Source organism: Notamacropus eugenii, chromosome 4, assembly GCF_028372415.1.
Source record: "Notamacropus eugenii isolate mMacEug1 chromosome 4, mMacEug1.pri_v2, whole genome shotgun sequence".
NCBI classification, from domain to species: Eukaryota; Metazoa; Chordata; class Mammalia; order Diprotodontia; family Macropodidae; genus Notamacropus; species Notamacropus eugenii.
The window spans coordinates 434,870,834-434,876,833 of record NC_092875.1 but is presented as its reverse complement, the minus strand read 5'-3'; positions in this window follow the sequence as shown (position 1 = coordinate 434,876,833).

Here is a 6,000-nt window from a genome sequence, read left to right as displayed (position 1 = left end):
CTGTGAACACTTTGCAATTCTCTTGAGAATTGTTTGTTCATATCCTTTGATTATTTATTTCTTGAGAAATGGCTTTCACTTATACATAGGTACAATGCATGTATATATACACACATACATATATATACATATACACATGTATGTATATATACATATATTATATATGTATTGGTATTCAAGATACATACATATGTGTGTATACATATATCACAGAAATTTGATAAAAAGATTTTTCCCCATTAAACCACTTTCCTTCTTATCTGCATTGATGTCATCTGTACAGAAGCTTTTTCAGTCTGAATTTGTCTTTTCTGCTGTAGACACAGTATTACATTCCTTCAATTACTTCACTTTAATCTTGTTTTTTAAGGTGGCCTTTTTCCCCTGGATCTTTTTCCCTCACCCATGATCACTACTTCTCCTGTGGTTTTTCTCCCCTTCTTCCAATCAGCTAGTCTTGTTCCTTAGTTTTGAGCCTTCATTTTTCAACACCCCTTTCCAAAGTAAATTTCTCTATTTCTCTTTTTTATCTATCTTCTCTGTTTACTCTAGATTCTCATTCTCTGATTTATGACCCCTATAATTATCTCACCTTTCTTTTGTTTTCTTCATGCAATTAAACAAAGTATCCATTTTAGGTTCTCATGTCTAGATACATTCTGCCACTTTCTTGCAGGGCTTGCCTCATGGATTCCCCTTTCTGCTGTGTCTCACTTACAGGGTAATGAAAGGCATTATAGAAAACATTGGGGGTGGAATCAAGATGGCAGACTAGAAAGCTGCTCCTACTCTAGTTCTCCCCCCATAGCCCATAAAACACCTGTAAAAACTGACTCTAAACAAATTCTAGAGCAGCAGAAGCCAACAAACAACAGAGTGAAAGAGGCAGCCTGGAAGGCTGACAGGAAAGGTCTATCACACCAGGCATGTAGTAGATCTCAGACTAGCTCTGGCATGACAAGGACAAGACTGGAGCAGGCCTCAGGGGGAAAAATCTTTGGCAACAGCTACAGTTTCCAGATTTCTCAACCCACAAGCACCAAAGGCAGCTTCAAAGGTCAGTGAGAAAGCTCTTTCACTTGGGTGAGAAGGGAACATGGTTTGGCCCCAAGTGGCCCCAGGGTGGCAGTAGTTGCTGTGGCAGCATGTCCATTTTTGGAGCCCTCTGCCTAAAGACCATGGGGGAATCCCTCAGGTGATCTGGATCTCAGCCCTGAGTGGCAGTCCTGGGGTGAGGAGGAGCGCTGGTGGGTAGAGCTGGTGGAGATTCTGGAGAGGGAATTCTACTCACAGATCCTGGGAAGAAAAGCTTGTGGTTGCTCCCAGACCACAGCACAGGCCAGGAGAGGAGGAAGCTCCGCTCCCTTGATCGTACCACCTTGGAGGAACTGAGAACTTATACATCCCTAGAGGATACCCACCACTTGACAAAGGACTCAAAAGTCAATTAACAGTCTAGGAAAGTGCCCCCAAAAGGAAAAAAAAAATAAGACTAGAGAAAGCTGCTTTCTTGGTGAACAGATATTTTCTTCCATCCTTTTGGATGAGGAAGAACAAGGCATACCATTAGAGGAAAACATAAAAGTCAAGATTTCTACATCCAAAACCTCCAAAATAAATATACAATGGTCTCAGGCCATGGAAGAGCTCAAAAAGGATTTTGAAAATCAAGTAAAAGAGGTGGAGAAAAAACTGGGAAGAGAAATGATAGCTCTGCCAAAAAATCATGAAAGTAAGTCAGCAGATTGCCAAAGGAGACCCAAAAAATGCTTAAGAAAATAACACCTGTAAAAACAGACTAACAGAATTGGCAAAAGAGGTCCAAAAAGGCAATGAGGAGAAGAATGCTCCAAAAAGCAGAATTAGCCAAATGGAAAAGGAGGTTCAAAAGCTTACTGAAGAAAATAGTTCTTTAAAACATAGAATTGAGTGGGAGGAGCCAAGATGGTGGAGTAGAAAGAAGCATATACACTTAACTCTTACCCTACAGCCCATAAAATACCTGTAAAGAAGAACTCTCAACAAATTCTAGAGCAGCAAAAACCACAGAACAACAGAGTGGAGGAGATTTCTGTCCCAGAAAGACCTATAAAACCAATAGGAAAGGTCCGTCGTGCACTGGACGCAGAGCAGAGCCCAGCCCTGCCTTGGCCACACAGCACCAAGAGGAGCAAATCCAAGCAGGCTTCAAGGATGGAATCTCTAGCAGCAGGGCAGGTCCCTCAACCCATAGGCACCAAAGGTCAGTGAGAGGCACCAATAGAGGAAGCAGTGGACAAGGGCTTCCAAAGCAGGCAGTAGCCTGCATCCATTGTTGAAGGTCTCCTTGTAAAACCCCTGAGGAAACTGAGCCCTGTGTGATGACCCTGCTCCCACCTGAGCAACTGATCTCAATCTCACACTGAATAGCAGCCCTGCCCCCACCAAAAACCCCTAAGGCTTGGGAGCAGCTCATTTGAATCTCAGCCCCCAAATTCTGGCTTGGCAGAACTGGAGGCAAGGTGGTTGTGGAGAGGAAACTCAGAAGTCAAGTCAAGGATGGAAAAATACCCAAAAAAGGAAAAAACCATAAGACCATAGAAGGTTACTTTCTTGGGGAACAGGTGTCTCCCCGCATCCTTCCAGATGAGGAAGAGCAAGGCATACTGTCAGAGGAAGTCAAGGCCCTTGCCTCCAAAATGAAATTAAACTGGGCTCAGGCAATAGAAGACCTTAAAAAAAAAGTTAGTAGCTTACTAAAGGAGAACCAAAAAAATGCTGAGGAAAGTAACAGCTTTAAAAAGAGGCTAACTCAATTGGAAAAAGAGGTCCAAAAAGCCAACAAGGAGAAGGAGGTTTTAAAAAGCAAAATTAGTCAAATGGAGGAGAAGGTTCAAAAGCTCACTGAACAAAATAATTCGTTGAAAGAGAGAATTGAGTTCAGGGAAATGAATGACTATGAGTTAAACCAAGAAGTTAGTAAACAAAACCAAAAATTTGAAAAAATAGACGATAATATGAAACAACTCATTGGAAAAACATCTGACCTGGAAAATAGATCCAGGAGAAATAATTTAAAAATTACTGGACTACCCGAAAGGCATGATCAAAAAAAGAGCCTAGACATTATCTTACATGAAATTATCAAGGAAAACTGATCTGATGTTATAGAATCAGAGGGCAAAATGGATATTGAAAGAATTCATTGATCACCTCCTGAAAAAAATCTGAACAGAGAAACTCCTAGGAATATTGTGGACAAATTTCAGAATTCCCATATCAAGGGGAAAATACTGCAAGCAGCTAAAAAGAAACAATTTGAGTACTGTGGAAATACAGTCAGGATAACACAGAATCTGGCAGCTTCAACATTAAGAGATCGAAGGACTTGGAGTGGAATATTTCAGAAGTCAAAGGAACTGGGACTGAAACCAAGAATCACCTACCCAGCAAATCTGAATATAATACTTTAAGGGAAAAAAATGGTCATTCAGTGATATAGATGACTTTCAAGAATTCATGTTGAGGAAAACACCAGATCTGTATTTAAAAATTTGACTTCCCAAGACAAGAATCAAGAGAAGCATGGAAAGGTAAACAAAAAGGAAAAATCATAGAAGACTCTCTAAAGCTGAACTGTTTACATTACTACATGGAAAGAAAATATTTGTAACTCTTGAATCTTTTCTCAGTATTTGGGTAGTTGGAGAGATTGTACACACACACACACACATACACACATGCATACACATAAATAGAGAGTACAGGGTGTGTTATATCAGAAGAGATGATATCCACACACACACACAAAATAAAATAAAATAAAAATTAAAGGGTGAAGGAGGAAAATTCCAGGAAGAGAAAGGGAGCAATGGAAAGGGGCAGGCTATTACTCATAAAAGAGATAAGAAAAATCTTATTCAATGGAGGAGATAAGGGAGAAGGAGAGAGGGGGAAAAATGAAGCTATTCTCCCCACCTCTGGCTGAAGGAGGGAATAACATGCTCACTAAATTTGATGTGAAAATTTATGTCACACCATAGAGAAGTAGGAGAGGAGGCGACAAGTGGAGTGAGGGGAATGTTAGAAGAGAGGGCAAATGGGAGAAGGGAATCACTAGAAATAAACACTTTCAAGAAGGGAGAAGGCCAATTGTAGGGGGGAAAAATAAGGGGTGATAGGGTAGGTCAGAGGGCAATATAATTAGTATTACACAACATGATTATTATGGAAGTCTTTTCCAAAACAACACATATTTAGTCTGTATTGAATTGCTTGCCTTCTCAGTGGGGATGGGTAAGGAGGGAGGGAGGGAGAGAAGTTGGAATTCAAAGTATTAGAAATAAATGTTGAGAATTTTTATTGCATACAATTGGGAAATAAGAACTACAGGGATAGGGTTATGGAAATTTATCTTGCCCTGCAAGAAAAGAGAGAAGATGGGGATAGGAGAGGGCTGCAGTGTGATGGAGGGGAGGGTACATTGAGGGAAGGAGTAATCAGAATGCAAGGTATTAGGACGTGGGGGAAGGGGAGTGATGGGGAGAATAATTGGACATGTTACAAAGTGAGGTAAAAGAAATTAGTAATAAAACAATAGACTGAATTAATTACTTGGAATAAATCAATGACATCTTTAGTTTGGAGAAAAGAATTTCAGTCTAAATTTCCTAGAGGAAGGTAACCTCAGGTAAAATTTGGCATTGATGGAAAAGTCAAGGTTTTAATGGTAAATTTGATTTTATGATTGCCATTTAATCAGGAACTAGAACATGTATAGAAAGGCATGTAAGCCACTTAAGACTTGCCTCAAAAGTTGTTCCTTAGCCAAAGTGAAACTATAATCATATTTGAAACCCGGTTATTGGAACTTGCCATTTTTAGATGCTATGGGACTATTAAGTGACTGTTCTTTGGAATCTAATTCCAGGTATGGGTAGCAAGAAAGGTGATCTGAGCCTCCAATGCATGATGTCAGTGAGCTGATGAGATGCTGGTATGAACTGTATAAGGTGATCTCAAGGGAAGGGTGGGAGAGCAGCTGTTCAGCATGGGCTGAGGTGGGATTCTCCTGACTCAATTTCCCCACTGACACTTGGCAGACTTTAAGCCTGACTGATTGCAAGTGGATAATCAAATCCTGCCTGGAATTGACATGAAGTTGGGGAGATATTGTATCCCTGCAATGTCCCTACTCTTGTTGGCAATTTCCTATAGTCAAAAGATTTGTAAGCTTAATACCAGATCTATTCAATTATAGATTATGGGTAGGGGAACATCCGAGGTTGTTTAAAATTAAACTATTAGCCATAGGACTTTAGACCAACAACAAGAAGTCAGAGTCCTTTAATTCTCAGTAATACTGTGGAGACAATCAGGTCAAGGGTTTGTGAAATTAGCAACATAAATATTATTTGTGTATCAGTTGGTTAATGTTTAAAAAAATTCTTTTGTGGTCCATATTGTAAATGATTTAAAAAAGAAATATCACCTGACCAAAAGTTTGAATTGCTTTATCTGTTATAAACTGTGTTAAAAATAAATGATTAAAAAAATAGAATGGAGCAGATGGAAGCTAATGACTTTATGAGAAACCAAGAAATTACAAAACAAAACCAAAAGAATGAAAAAATTGAAGACAATGTGAAATATCTGATTGGAAAAATAACTGACCTAGAAAATAGATCCAGGAGGGACAATTTAAAAATTATGGGGCTATCTGAAAGCCAAGATCAAAAAAGAGCCTAGACATCATCTTTCATGAAATTTTCAAGGAAAACTGCCCTGATATTTTAGAACTGGAGGGTTAAATAAATATTGAAAGAATACACCAATCACCTCCTGAAAGAGATTCCAAAAGAAAAACTCCTAGGAATACTGTAAACAAATTCCAGAGTTACCAGGTTAAGGAGAAAATATTGCAACAACCAGAAAGGAACAATTCAAGTATTGTGGAAATACAATCAGGATAACACAAGATCTAGCAGTTTCTACATTAAGGGATCGCAGGGTTTGGAATAT